At 40.8% G+C, this 16126-nt stretch overlaps 1 protein-coding gene across 3 annotated transcripts in view; it reads right to left on the reverse strand.

Moving 5' to 3' along the window:
- The window catches only part of lrfn1 (leucine rich repeat and fibronectin type III domain containing 1), a 287298-nt gene that overhangs the window by 14819 nt on the left and 256353 nt on the right, over positions 1 to 16126 (reverse strand). For all 3 annotated transcript variants that reach the window (XM_039824072.1, XM_039824061.1, XM_039824081.1), the window contains one exon: positions 12548 to 12663. The gene's annotated coding sequence lies outside the window, so the exon portion shown is untranslated. The remainder of the gene's footprint in view (positions 1 to 12547; positions 12664 to 16126) is intronic.

The raw sequence follows: 16126 nt of genomic DNA on the forward strand, positions 1-16126 counted from the left end.
TATTCGAGTGAGTCTTTCTTAAATCAAAGTGACAAAACTTCACTAGTTTCAGCTCCTCAAATCATAAACTAAATCAGCCCAAAAAAATCTTACTAGTTTTATTAGGTGTTATTAGTTATATTCAAGTATTTTCAGCAGGTGGACAGTAGAGAAGTGAAAGGCAATGAGAGGAAAGAGAAAGAGAGAGAGAGAGAGAGAGAGAGAGGGGGGACATTCAACAAAGGTACCAGCTCGTTGCAATAACAGAATATTATTCATTTCAATCAGCAGGCCACCACAACACCCCAGTTTGAGTCATTCTTCTAAGACAAAATGACAAAAATGTAGACATGTTCCGGGTTTTCTATGGAAGTAAACTGAATACTAAGCTTCTGGAACATTATGATGTGCATTTCCACTATTTTTAGACAATGTATAGACCAAACAATTATTGATTAATCAGAAAAACAATCAGCAGTTTGATTAAAAATGAAAATAATCGTTAGCGGCAGCCCTAGATTAAAGTTACAGTAAAAGGAAGTTGAAGCTAAAGCACATTTTTAAAGTGACATTTAAAACAATGCTCAAACTCAAACAATGACAGAGTATGTCCTTACTTCGGAAAAACATCTGCCCAGAGCCGGTGCATTGTGGGGATGTTTTCTGGACATGACTTTGTCGGGAAACCGTAAACGCCAATTAGACAGCGCAGGCAGTGGAATGGCAGCTGCCCTTGTGTGACTTTTGTCAGGATGCGGGCATAATTATTGACAGCCTAAGTTCATCGGAGTCGGCTCCGTCTCCACCAGTGGATGCCTTAACCGAGGCTCCACAGCCCTGGGGATTTCTGGTCGCATCTCATCAAGGGGGATGTGGTGTATCGTCGTAAACAGGAGGAGCATTTGCATATTATAATGATGTCTGCATGCAAAGACAGTCTTCTCAATTACATTCCATTTAAAACTTCCAATGAGGAAGAATTGAGAAGCACAAACTATCACAGCTCCATAAACTTTAATTGTAAGAGCTTCCCTAAACAAGATAGAGAACATTAGGATTACATTGGCGCTGCGCAACTACAGGCATGCACATCACTTGTTGATTGAACACTTGAGGTGATTGATTGTTACCCTTTACCTGCTACCTGTTCTTTTTTATTTGAACACCGCCCCTCACAGACGTAATCAACCCTAAATACCTTCTGCTACACTAATAAATGACTTAATATGCTGTTGTTTTCTAATGAAGCTTTTCAAATAAAAAAAACAACAACAAATGCAGCTAATCAGGTTTGGTGAATCATTTTTACAACTGCTTTTCAAAAGTGTCCCCTTGAATATTACTTGCTAATTGACGAGTAACAAGTATTCGCACGTAAAAAGGAAATAACACGGGAGGTATTGGAGGACATACCTGTGATTAATGTTAGCTTTAGCTACTGTAATATCTATTGCTGTCAAACGATTAAAATATTTAATCGCGATTAATCGCATTAATGTCATAGTTAACTCGCAATTAATCGCACATTTTTATCTATTCTAAATGTCCCTTGATTTCTTTTTGTCCCATTTTTTTTTCTCCTTTTTGTTTGCTAGGCCAAAAAGAACGTTAATCTCGCGGTAAAAAATTGACGCCGTTAAAATGGGTTTGTGTTAACGCCGTTAATAACGCGTTTAACTGACAGCACTAGTAATAGCTACTTGGCGCTGCTACGACAAATCTCAGGAAATCTCAAGACATCTGGGCAAATTTACTGCAATTAATCTGCCAAATGCTTAACTGATTAATCAATCAATTGTTCAGTCTATAAAATATCAAACAATTGTGAAAAATTTCCATAAATTTCTCAGACCCTTAAGTTGACATATTTGTATTGTTACTTTAGTCTAAATTACAGTCTAAAACCCCCACCAGAAACTATTCCGAAATTAGTATGATTCGAAATAATCAACACGGACACGGGGCATTATCTTGATTTACATGAATGACATACGAGTGCTTTTCTATGTGAAATGATTGTTTCCTGCTATTTAAGTCTCACACGCTACGTGTGAGACTTCCTGAAAACTGTACATCCACTGAATTCTGCACTGAAATAGTCTCACTAATTATGAGCACCATATGATGCATGAAACAATTATTAGATATGGTGCTGTTCCAGTCAATCCACTTTATGCACAAATTGCCTCCACAACTGATCTCCCCCCCCCCCCAAAAAAAAAAGACAACCTCTGACTGCAGTCCACCTGTTAGCTGTCACAATTAATAGACTACATAGGACAATGCATTGGCGTCTGGTTTACAATGGTCATTTGCCTAGTTTGGATTTGCTGTGAGAGGTGTTGCAGAGCTTCCTACTCAGAGAGGAAGCGGGCCTTTTTGAAGTTCACACTTTGGATTGAGGACACCGCGGCAATTATGATAAAGATGTAGAAGTGTAAAAGTCAAAGTAGCTCTGTCGGCGTTACATTTATATGCTCATCGTAGGTTCTTCAAATCATCATCTGCAAACTAACTACAGCTTCCAAAGAAATGTAGTGAAGTAAAAAAATATACAGTACAATATTTCCCTCAGGAATGTAGTGGAGTAGAAGTGTAAAGTAAGATAAATATCAACATTTTGAGAGTGTGAGGATGTGAATAACATATTAAAAAGTGGCTGTACTCAAAATACTGAAAAAAGTGGGCCGGGATTGCCTCCACACGGCTCTCACAGACCGTTCCCCAATTCATGACATGTTTTGTCACGGCCACATGCACTTACATGTACGCGTAACCGGACTGGCTATCAAAACAAAGAACAGAGAATCTCTACACGCAGAGAGGGAGTGTGACTTCATTCTCTGGCCAGGGCACCATTACTCCATTATATCCTTTCATAGCAACTTTTTCTTTACCGACTCCAAAACACTGAATCTGTATCTTTAAAACATAAAAAAATAAAATATTAGTGACTGCAAGAGCTCAGCCTAAACTTTTGTGGCTTTTCTGAGTCATTTCAGGAGGGTAGCATGTCCTAACATCAACATGTATCTTAACACGAAACAGTGTTGCTCTTTTCCATTTGTTGCAGTTTCACTGACACATTCCAAGAGATTGCTGAAGTACAGTCGACATATTTGTCAAAAAAACAAGAAACAAAAAGCACAGACAAACAAACAAGCCACGATAGAAGCAGAAGCTGCTAACAAACAAAAAAAATACAAGGACAGACGGTGAGTCTGAATGACATCCAGCTTATGGGATTTCTATTTCTAGGCTGAGTTATTTAGAAATGCAGTGACGAGAACTGATGATTTACAAACATTGCAGCAGCATGATAGTCTCTTCTATATGTAGCTTCTGCATGTCCCACGAGTTGAAGGTTTTCACACATTGTTTGTCCTCTACATTTATCATTTTATCCACTGACTTTATTGATTCAGACATGTTAGTGTATGCTCGTCTGCTTGTTCTGGAGCATAGCGGCTCCATGCCCTCCTCGCTTTGTGCAGACGAGCTGAAAAGACCCTCTGAATTGGTGCCTTGTGGTGTCGCTTTGTGCTACAGTGATGCTAAGGAATCCACACTTGGTTTCAAATCCTCCTCCCAAGGCCCCTATACTGCATTGATCCTGCTCTGTATGTACCCTTGCAAGGCATTATACATGCCTGTTATGTGGTCCACTGCCACAGCAGACTCGAGCTGAGAGCCGAAGTACAGAAGAGACAAAATGTACCTGATGGCTGAACTTAAAACCTTTTCTTGGTTAAAATATACCGTATTCATTTCACAACAAGACAGTTATGCTAAGCATTCATTAATATGAGCTGTTTCATGTATTGAAGTGGGATTACTAACCAGTTTGTTCTATAATAAAGAAACCATGTCTGAATTAATGAAGACCAAAAGCTTATCGCACATCAGACATCCTTTAAATCAACTATAACAGTCAAGTTACAATAAGGGTTTTAATCAAACACAGAAACACATGCATACACACGGACCAATTATGTTTTTGTCATTAAAGGTATAGTAAGTCATGTTAATCCAATACAGTTTTTGTCAAATTCAGTGTATTCAGTATCTCCACACACACAAATTCAGTATCTCCACACGGTTACCTAGCTCTCTGTTTTCTGTGTGAGCTGAAAAATAATCTGGTGTTAATACACAGCCCTGGTTGTATTTGTTTGGCAGTAGAGTTCAAATTTCAACAATCTTTGCCCAGAATCATTTACTGCACCTTTAAGGATAAAAGTTACTGAAATTTACAATACGTCCATCTTGGGTTTTTAATAACGGTAATGACACAGCTCTAGGAATGGCAACGTCAGTCTGTCCGCGAAGCACTGTGGTGAAATATCTCAACAACTACTGGATGGATTGCAATACAATTTTGTTCAAACATTCATAGTCACCAGAGGATGAATCCTAATGACTCTGGCGATCCCCTGACTTTTTGTTTAGTGCGACCAGCAGGTGAAAGTTTTCACTTATCCAGTGAAACATACAGTATGCACGATGGATTGGGACTAAACTTTGGTACAGATGTTTTCCAGTCAATGTATCCTCATAACTTTAGTGATCCTCTGCCTTTTCCTCTAGTGCCACCATGAGGTTTGACATTTGTGGGTTTGAGTGAAAAACTATCAGATGGATGGTCATGAAATTTAGAACAGAGGTCCATGCCCCCCCTCAAAATTAATTATAATAACTTCTGGGATCCTCTGACTTTTCATCTAGGGCCATCATCAGGTCAAAGTTTGAGTTTGTCCAGGACTTTGGTTTATGGCACCATGCCTGCAAAACAAATGACATTTGCACCAGCCTCAGCTGCATGCTAAACTAAACTAAGATACCAAATAAATGTCAGAATGTTAGCACCATCATTGTGAGCACGCTGATGTTAGCACTTAGCTCATAGCACCACTTTGCCTAAGTGCAGTCTCACAGAGCTGCTTGCATGGCTGTAGACTCCTAATCTTGTTAAACTAGTGCATTGTGTTGCTTTCCAACCAGACCCTACTAAATGTAGATGACCCCATTCATCATTTTGTTTCTTAAGTCAAATACAAGGTTAATACCCAGTATGTACCGTCTCCTTTATGACTAAAATATCATCTAATTAACAAACACGATTGAGATTTATTACCAATGGGATCCACATGAATGAATCTACAGTAGGAAATGGACTCAATAACGAAAAACTCACACGGCCCTAATTGATATAGAAGACAGTGGCCAAAAATTCACTCAAGGCTGTAATGCTTATGATTGTTTGTTACAACCTCAGAACGAGGCAGCTATGACTGCATGATTCACTTAGTACACACACATAATGGACCGAACAGCTTCAATTTGAAACACTTCATAGGAAAGCTTGTGCAAAGCAGGTTTAGGCAGAACTTTTGTCAAACATATATTGTGGGTATTATATTCATATATACAATACAGGGCATCTGAGCTTCAATTATCCCGTCTCTGTGCCAAATAAAGCACCTTGCAATGTTAATACATACACAGTGGCAGTGGGGCAGTAAATACACATATGGTGTGGATTTATCTACAGTTGGCTTTGTACCAAGAGAATGAAGTGAATTAAAGTCAACACTAGCTGAGTCCAACAACATAATTCTATAATTCTATCACCGTCATTATGTAACAGTCCCTTTACTTGTTTACTGCGACTCTACTAAAAAAAAAAAATAACTGTTCTTATTCTGTGCATGAGTGGCTTTTGCAAAACTGTTGCAGTGTTTCCTCTATGTTGATTTGACCGTGGCGGCCCCCCACGGCAACATTTCTGCCCCCCACGGTATCAGAAAAAGGGCTGCATTGTTAGAGTGCATGTCGGAGAACGTTTGTATTTTAGGTGCATTAATTACATGCTGAAGTAGTTACACTGCATTATGATAATGTAATTAATAGTGGGTTTATTGTTATTTGCTACAGAATGCTTAAATTGGCCTATATAGTAATTAAAAAAATACAGTTCAATCACAACTGAAAATATGCCTCACTGTGTGTGTGAATGGGGGGGGATATTTCCCATAAATGTGGCTATTGTGGCTCTGGGTTGTGCTAACTCACTGCACTCGCCACCTACTTCGTAGAGATTCGGGAAAACAAGGGCTTGCTCGTATGTTGGGACAAGCTGCGGAAGCCTCTTACAGCTTTCCAAATAAACATGGCTATTACATCAATAATTTTAAAAGCTTGTCTCTGAGTCCAACTGAAATTAAACACAGAAAAAAGATGCCTGGAGCTACATCTGGGGCAACTTGCTGGCTGGCCCAATAACTCTGCATATTAATTAGCTGGTTTGTTTACATGTGTGATGCTAACTTTATCTGCAGTTTACTGTCTCAGAGAAAAGTGTTTGAAATGATTAATGATAAAATCCATGTTTATTTAAGAAGCTTGCCCCGATATATATGTTGTTTGTGTGAGTCCTCATTTCCCCGAAACTTTACAACGCAAGTTGCAAGTGCAAAGATAGCACAACCCATGGAGCCACAATAGCCACGCTTATAAGAAATATGCCAAGTTGAAATAAACCGGAATATCTTTTAACTACAAATACATACAAGTCAAAGTAACCCTGTGGAGTTTTATAATTTTGTAAACACAGTTATGTTTACATTCAGTAGAACACATTGGGTATATCCTTGAGACCTAATAAGTCAAATGTGTTTTTCTCCCCAATAAAACATTTGCAGATCCAATTTTTGTGTGTCCTTTAGCATACACACAAGATACTAACAACATGGTGACCCACTCTCGAGCCTCTTGACATTGTTCCGTAATGTAAGTAGTGGTTAAGAACTCTACAGGGTATCTATTGGGTAAGTTTACCTAACCTTTCTGTAAGGTTTCCTCATAAATGGCAATAATGAGCTTACTAAACAAATGTTTCCATATAACATACATGATAACAATTTACAGTTCACAATGTGAAAAAAAAAAAAAAAAGAGAAGAAGAAAAATCCAATTATGGCGCTTTTATCTACAAGCCATGTCTGCCAAGTTCAAACACAAGTCATGTTTTTATTTTTATTTTAAAGATTATTTTTTTCAGCCACTTTAGGCCTTTATTTCCATAGGCCATATGAAGACATTAAAGGGGAGAGAGAGGGGGGAATGACATGCAGCAAAGGGGCGCAGGTCGGAGTCGAACCCGCGGCCACTGCGGGCCTGCTCTACCAACTGAGCCAACCCGACCACAAGTCATGTTTAAAAAGTCTGATGTGCATGATGTTCTAACTTAATTAGATTCATATTTGCTATTTCTGCCTCCAATTACATTTTTTTTTTAGGAAAACCAGGTCAATGCATTACATCCATGGCATATCAGTATAATTAGTAATTATGTGACTGTGACAGCAGACAAGCTCATCCTGCACTTTGTGAGTCCCTAGTCACAAACCTGTCAGGCCTGTTATTTGAGACTGAAAGGCATATTTAGCTCTCTCTTATCAGTCACGTAATTCTTTTTTTATATCTATTTTTCTTTTCATAGCTGTGCACAAAGTTAATGTGTTAAAAAAAAGGAGTAACTGTTGACGTCTTACAAAGTTGCCAAAGGAAATACAATTGATTAAAACTGGTCTGACATTTGAACCTCCATCCCCGTCTTCACCATACTTAGCTCTTGCCTGAGTTTCAATTTAAGTCACTGTAATTTATATAGTTTTTAACCTTGGAAATATTATACTGTAACTACAATATAACAAAAGGTTAAGGTCTACTGACTGAAATAATTGCACTGGCCGGTGTTAATTGACAAGAAACATTAAATACTGCACATATAGTGACTTTACTACCAGCTATAGATAGTTCATTATGGTTCATCGTGCTTGTGGCTGTACAATAAATAATTAGTTCACAACCCATTTGATGGAGGCATTATCAGAAATCTCTCTTTATTTTCCGTCTCTAGTTAATTAGTATATTTGATAAATTAGCTGCTGAACCAAATTGCAGTCCAAAAGCTGTCAAGTTAGGAACAAATTAAGCCTGAAAAATGAGGACATCAGAGAACATTCACTGAGACTCAGCGGGAAAGTGCTTTTTTGGTTTTGTTCCCTTCGATTGAGCGAAAATGTGAATTTAATTCAAAAAGCCTACATCAAGCAGTGTCTACATATTCAACGCCTCCCAAATGAGTGCTGCTGCCAAATTCAATGCAGGTGCATTCAGTTCAGAAAATGGTTTGTAAACAAAACCGCTGCGTTGGATTTGAAAAAAACGATTTTCTGATCACTGCCCTAGGTTTGATGTACGATCTACGAAGCAGAGAGGGCAGCTCAGCAGCTCGTGTGTTTTTGTCGTTTGGTTTGATCCTCGGCCATGGCCCTCTCTCGCGTATTTTCTCAGTGTTTGCGTGGGTTTCCTCCAGGTGCGTGACCTTGCATCTAATTCATTACAAGGAAATGAACATATCATTTGCTAATTAGCGGGATGCATTACAGAGGGTATGGTCTTTCAGAAAGACGGATGTTGTATTTGTTTCATGTATTCTGACGTATTCAGTTTTCAAATGCTGCTGGAGACGGGCGCTGAGCATGAGAGAATAATGCAGCGATAAAGCACGTAACACCCATACTGAATGTGACTGGGATAGTTTCAAACACTACATTTCTATAATTTACTTCATGCACTACCACAGACAATAATCTCGGACAGCAGGGCAACCTGCTCAGCGCCATTATTGCACTTTAATATAGCTCTGCCCTGGCTACTTGTACATAATACTACACCCAGGCAAGCTCATTGTGCTGCCAGGACCACTTATAACATCCCTGCCTCATGTGCAGCTCCTCCTCCTCCTCCTCACTCTTCTCTGCCTATGAGCCAATGCAAATTACAGTAACAGCTTGGACGTGAGTATAATCTCAAGCGGTGCGAGCTGGGCTCCATGGCGAGGCATGCAGGCAGATGGAAGCAGAGGCTCTGCCAGGCCTCTTTAGGGGCTCCCACTCTTTCTCCAGCATGCTAGACAATGAAGGAGCTGTGGCTCATAACCAGCTACTCGTCTGCCACTATCATACGGCCGACTCCCAAACAATGTATTTGGTAAATGATATGAAGGGAAGGGAGCTCCTGTCGTGGCCTTGTTTGGACCAGTGCACAAATGGACACCAGCACTGGCCACTTTAAATCATGAGCCAGGGGGTAGAGACTTTAGGAAGGATTTTCAGACATGTATTGTATGATGAAAGAGGAGTAAAGGGGGAGTGGAATAGGTGCGATTTCTGTATGCATCTTTGCACAGCAGGTGGTAGAGACTTTCCTTTGAGCTATGGTAGATATCTAAAGATAGCCCTTTATATAAACATCATTTTCTATTTGCATAAAAGATCATATCTGCAGTCAGTGACAATTTATTTTAGCACCCTAAAAGAAAAGCTCTGCAGAATACAATTCCAATGAGTTCACCTCTCCTTCCAACACTGTACATACATTAGCCATATATTATTCATACAATATACACTACAAAGCACAGTTGATTGAGCCTAGTTGAGATACAGTATGCTGTGGCTCTGGGTTGTATCAGGGATAAAAATAAAGTATTCAAATGCTTTTGCCTCTGTCTGTATTAGTAAACTTGTATCTCTAAATTCAGTAACTTCTGTCAGTAATGAGACACGACAGTTTGTCCTGCTCTGCGCTTTGTGATGCCCTGCTGATTTCTGCAGCAGTGAATAAAATGATAAATGTAGAAAGGAGAACTGTGAGTAGGAACTTTTCCAGTGATTGCGGATACCCTTTTTTAGGTTAAGAGCTTACCTTTTTGGATTTAAGCACTGCAGTAAAAGTTGCATCGCAAATGAAATGCACCTTTTATTTTGAATGAATGAGCTCCAGGCATTACACTTGCATGACAACCCAGACGAGAGATTCTCTGTTTTGCTGCTCTGGGAGAGAGGCTTTTTTATTATGCTCACAAACACCGCTTGTGTTACTCTTGGCTATTAATGTAAATGGATTCTTAAACTCAGAGGTGCTCCTAGTAACTAATGAGGATTATGCAATAAACCTGCACCTCTATGTGTCATTAAACATGGCCCTGAATTATTAATCATGTGATTTAGCTCCAAGACAAACATATGTGTGTGTGTGCCTTGGATGAGTTCAAACAACGCCCTCCCTTCCTGTATACATACTTCAGGCTACATAACAACAAACAGTACAAAAGAATATGATGTATGAAGAAATCAATAGACTATGAGTCAGCCGTGTGTCAAGATGAGGCTGTTTAAGTGACTCAGCCTTCAATGTGTTTGCCAACCCTGAGTGCATCTGCACTAACAAAAAGATATTTAACTGAGGGAGAGAAAGCGGAGGAAAGCACCAAGACGCTGAGCAGCAGCTCCCCTGGAGCTACACATCTATTGTATCTGACTTGTGCTCGCACGCATGCAGGTGTGTTTGATTTCAACACAAATTTGCTCCACTATCATTTGAAATAGCTTCAGCTACACCATTTCAAATTCACAAAGCTCTTGTGATTCGGAGCTGTGGATGACATGGAGCGTATGGTTTACAGTGATTTCTGTGAATGATTAGAGCTGCAGAAAGAGAATATGATGTGATATCTTAACATGGCAACACGTGCCATAAACCTAAGGGATACTCTGAGCTGCTACTCGACACCACCTGTCACTGCCTTCAATACTTGGTATGCCAGGAAACACTGACAGCGAGACTCAGATTACTCTGACAGGAGAAGCAGAACACAAGACAGGGGAGAGGAGGCTGTATAGGCACAGCGTCGCCACTAGAATTTTGAAACGTGAGGATAATAACTTGACCTCCTCCTCACTCTCTCCCTCGATCCCTGATTAAAAACATGAATTAACTACCTACTTACAGAGCGCCATTTTCTCAACTGTAGTGCCATCATTTGAAACGAGCAGAGATGAACTGGTGGGGAATCCTGTTGTTACGCCTCTTATCGCCCTCAAACTCGACAGCCAGGATTAAACTACTCTCCAAAGATCAGCTGGGCGAAGATGTCCAAAGAATACATATAGGCCGGGACTGCTGTTCTTTTCCAAAACACATTGCTATTATTTAACAGGAAGGGGTGAATTCAATTCTCTTAAAAATGATTAGCTATTGGAATTATTTAATTCATTTCTTTTTTAGGACAAAAACAGAACAGGATGTCTCACGGTGCACAAAATATGCAGGGTTATGCCGGCTGCATGACTGTAGACGCGGCTTGTTAGGCGTACCGACGGGAAAAACACTGAAGGGAACAGCAGTTATGTTCAATTTGGTAACACAAGCTGGCTAATTAGCATTACCCTGCCATTCCCTTTGAACCAGAGGAGGACAAGTGGAAGCCATCATATTTCTTTGCTCTCAGCACTATGTGATTCCCCTGTGACCCCGGAAAACCACAGGGGTTCTGACCTCAGAGGGTCAAAGGGAGGTCAAATGAACTCACCTCCCACCCCCCTCCTTACCGGAATGCCCCAGGGGAATTACCCAGACCTTTTCCTCACACTTCGCCCTCAGCAAAGCACAGCTACCGGCAGCACGCTGCATCAGATACAGCGCCTGGATGTGGTGCAATGACATTTTCAGGATGCAAACCTACTCTGAGAACACCAGACAGATGTTAAGGGGGATACAGGTACCTACTGCACTTCAGATGCACACAATTATTCTCGGCTGACTGCTCTCTGAAGACGCAGCGCAGATCATTAACTCTATCCTCTCGTGTACCGGGTTTTAATTAATAGTTTCATGCTATATATTGTAGCGATTGAAACATGAAACTGTGTTTATGTACTGCCGCAGTGTTTTGAAGCGTATTTTATGGCCCATTTCAGGTTAGTTAGAGATGCAGTCAATTACACTACGACTCCAGGTAGAACCCTTTTGTGCCACACATGGGTCAAATCATTTGAAATACTTGACGAAGTTAGTCAAGACACGAGGTGCTAGATGGGTGGGGTCTGCCTTAAAGTCTATGTTTAGGTGGGGAAGTAATTATTCACAGAAGTGTATTTTTGTAGCCTCCTTATATTTTCTTAGGAAAAATCTCTCTGAACAATACACTTTTACTGTCCAGTTGTCAAAATCAAGACGAAAGAATAAAAGGCAGACGATAAAAATACTACTTCTGCATGTATTGAGGAAACAAATATTATTTAATATACAATTGTTACACCGAGATACATACATAGTACTTATTTATTGTTGTTAAACTACCATTACTATGAAAAGCATGATAACCTGTTTCAACATAATTTTTTATTATTTTTTAATTTAGTTTTAAAGGTGATTCTGATTTGACAAACTCCACCCTTATGGCTGTTTAAAATGTGTAAAACAAAGGAAAAGCATGTGCAAATTTGACCCAGTTCTGCTCCGCACCTGTAGTTTCACCGTCTTTTCTGTATTTTCTGTAACAAATTCCCACCAGTGATCCACATAGTACTGCATTTTCAATCTGCTGATGCACCGCTGCTAACACACCATTTCCAGCATAGTTAGAGCTGCCCCAGCTAAATGCAGAGCTGCAACTGCTCACAATCAATATGCAGTGACTTGGAAAACAGGACAATCTCACCAGATATCAAGCCCCGGTCTCCATCACAGGTTTCACATCAGCATCCCGATCAGCTGGCGGTCAGAGAGTCAGAGCTGTGGCAGGCGACTCCCACTGGCGTCACAGGAAAACACCACCTAGAGGACAAGAAACGTGTTCAGTCTTTTTGCTAGAATTAGGACGGCTAACAAATTATTATGAGAAACTGGAGGAAGCCAGGAGAGCCCTCTTTCCAGGAACGGACCACAGAGCTGGCAAAAGTGGCTTCATTTGGAAAAAACAGGATGGAGAAATATGTGGCGAAATGGGGAGATTACTTGCAGTACATTACTGCTGTGGACAGATCTAGATCAAGAGGAGATCATGGTGCTTATTGTTGTAAGACTATTTCTATTTATTTTATTTATTTCGTTTTATAATCCGATTTCTATTATGATTTGTTATCATTAATAAGGGATACATGTACATATGTCACTTGAGCCGTTGACTAGAATTTAACAATGTTAATGTACACAAATTTAAATAAAAATACTATTTCAACAAAAAAAAGAATTAGGATGGCTGAGGTGGGTGAGATAACTACACTACAAAACCCCGCCAGAGGTGAGATTGCTTTAACACATATTGGGATGTTTATCACCAACTTCTAGACAGTATTCTAGTGAAGGAGGCGACCTTCCTTAAAACACAAGAGAAGCAGTCATACATTCATAATCTCATTGACTAAGCTTGCTCCTTTTTCCACTTGGCAGCCTTGGGTGCGATATGAACGCTGATCTGATTATAAAACAACAGAAAAGAAGCATAAGCAGCAGGAGAGGCTTCAGGAAAACAGAGTTAGAGATACCATGACTATGAGTGTGTGTCCTGTCATTAATATTTCACTGCATCATTGGAGCTAAAGGAGAACAAAGAGTAAAGGGAAGCATAATGAAAAATTCATCATATTTTGACACAGCTGTGGAATGTATCTGTGCAAAACAAAGAACGGGAGAATCTTTTGCTCGTGATGAGATTTTGTGACTGAGAAAATAAGGTGATTAATGGGTGCAAATAATTACTGCATGCTTTAACAGAAGGTCGTTGCCATGCACATATCTGATGAAGATGGATGAGGTTTTGTAACGCACCTAAGAGGCTATTTTTACTTCTAAATTTTCCTTTCATTTTTGCTGTTTTGTTTTTCAAGCGGGAGGGAGGAGACTGCCAAGGTCACGGGCCTTCAGTTTCTCACTTGTCCCTAAAATTCAAAACAAGCTACATGACATGTCACACCTCTGCCTGCAGTACAGCAGCACGCAACCCAAGAGAGATAACCATATCGCTCAAATGTGTCTGCAGAGAGCCTTCATGCATTAAAAAAACAGAATTCTCCACTCAGGTTCGTCTTCCGGCTCTACTGTACATCAATTTGTATTCGGAGAGGGACATTAGGCTTGTCACCTTCAGCTATTCATCCAGCCAATGAAGTATTTATGACGCAAGCTTTTGCTTTTTGATACGTCACTCCAATCCTTTTCAGTTCATCTCCAGCTGGAGTCAGCGCTGTCATGTCAGAGTTTAAGAAATAAAGAAGAGACACAAAGTAAAAGAGTGTAGGTGTCAGAAATTTCACAGTCTACCATTTCACGGTCTATCACGCCATGCATATTTACTGCTCCTACTTGTTTGTATATGGCGGTGCTGCGGCATACTCCGACAGCCAATGGGACACTAAGTGGTGTGATGTGACACTGACCAACCACTGGGAGGTGCATAAGTTCATTTGTATCCCAACAAGACGTCCGTCACCCGTCCACAATGGTCTAACAACTAATTTTTTTTAGTTCTATCTTCATTTCCAGGTATCAAAGCATCACCTGGCTCTGTGTGATAAGTCTGGTGTCAGCCCGGGACAAGATGGTCTGGCTCACTGGTCCACGGAAACATGGTCCACGCAAGTATATGCAAACGCAAATGAAATCGCCTGGCCCTGCTGGCAAAAATGTGAAACCCTGGTCACCACTTTTAAGAGTAAACTCAAAACTCTCCTCTTCGATAAAGCCTATAGTTAGGGAGTGAGGAGTTGCAGCGTTCGACTATACCGGCGGGGGAGCGTGTGTAGCCACAGTCATGGCGCACCCCCTCCCTATCTCTGCTTCTCTTCAAAGAAAGCTTACGTATATTTAGGGTATGAGGAGTTGCAGCGTTCGACTATACCGGCGGGGGAGCGTGTGTAGCCACAGTCATGGCGCACCCCCTCCCTATCTCTGCTTCTCTTCAAAGAAAGCTTACGTATATTTAGGGTATGAGGAGTTGCAGCGTTCGCCTAGACCGGCAGGGGTGGGTGTGTAGTCACAGTCATGGCACACCCCCACTCTATCTCCGCATCTCCCCATAGAAAGCTTACGTATATTTAGGGAGTAAGGAGTCGCAGCGTTCGCCTAGAGCGGTGAGGGAGGGTCACAGTCACGGCCACAGTCACGGCACGCAGCCTCCCTATTTCTGCTTCTCTGCAGCTCTTAGTTATTTGGTTATAGTTTTAGACTACCTCGGTACCTCCTTTGACACACGGAGCTTCTCTCTCCTCTCTCTTTCCATCTGTGTGTATCCATGTCCCAGAAATGCTTGTTACTAACCTAGCTCCAGGGAGAGTCCTTATGTTTTTTTTCGCCCAGCATGTTTCCTTGGATCAGGATGGCACCTAAATCATGGTGGCAGCGGTCGCCGTGGTCCTGCTCTACGCCCTGCTGTGCCCTATTACACCCTGCTGCGCTCTGCAATGCCCAGCTACGACTTGCTACGTCGGGCGAGATACAGAGATAATCAGAGCGTTGCCATGACCACACTGGTAAACAAACGTGACGTCTGTGTAGGAATGTGTACTGCTGTACTTACAGCATAGAAGGAAGTAACAAATAAAGCATAGATGAGTGTCTAAATGATGATGTGACAAAGTGTCATAAATATGCAGACACACGATACATGTGCTGACATGTTTCAGATAGAGCTTCATCAAAGGGGTCAGAAGGGTCAGCTTTCTCTTGTTGTTTCATGTTATGGCGGCTCTAGTGGCACCTCGCGCTTTTACCTCTCTATTTCTCATTCTATTTCTATCCAGGCCCTTATTTGGAGTTAAAAGACAGAAGAAAAAAAATCCTCAGTTCCAGGCAACTTAGGCCAAAGGACATACTGCGTCAAGTCATTATCCATCAGGGTGATTCCTTCCTATCTGGGCAACAGAGACAGTTGTTAGGGAGACAGTCATCCTCCTGCGCTGCCAGCTATGTTACTTAAAATAATCTGGAATGACAACAGGGGTGGCTGAGACTTTTCTTTTTACCTCAATGCGGTTTTATTCTGTCTGTCGATCCACACAGAGACAGCTTGATGTGTGTGGCATCAAAAAAACACATGAGGCCAGTCAGGTTACAGGAATGATGAAATATTTTTTTCTTTCATAAGAAAACAGCCTTAACCTTGAAATTCCCCTTTGTATTCAACATACTGTATTGTCTTGAAAGATGAGCAACATCAACGTGTATTTTATGGGCTTAAAAACAGACTTTGGTTGTATATAGTCATACATGTACCTGCAGTGAAAGCATTATCTGTCCATAT

This window comes from Perca fluviatilis, chromosome 2 (genome assembly GCF_010015445.1).
Source record: "Perca fluviatilis chromosome 2, GENO_Pfluv_1.0, whole genome shotgun sequence".
NCBI lineage: Eukaryota > Metazoa > Chordata > Actinopteri > Perciformes > Percidae > Perca > Perca fluviatilis.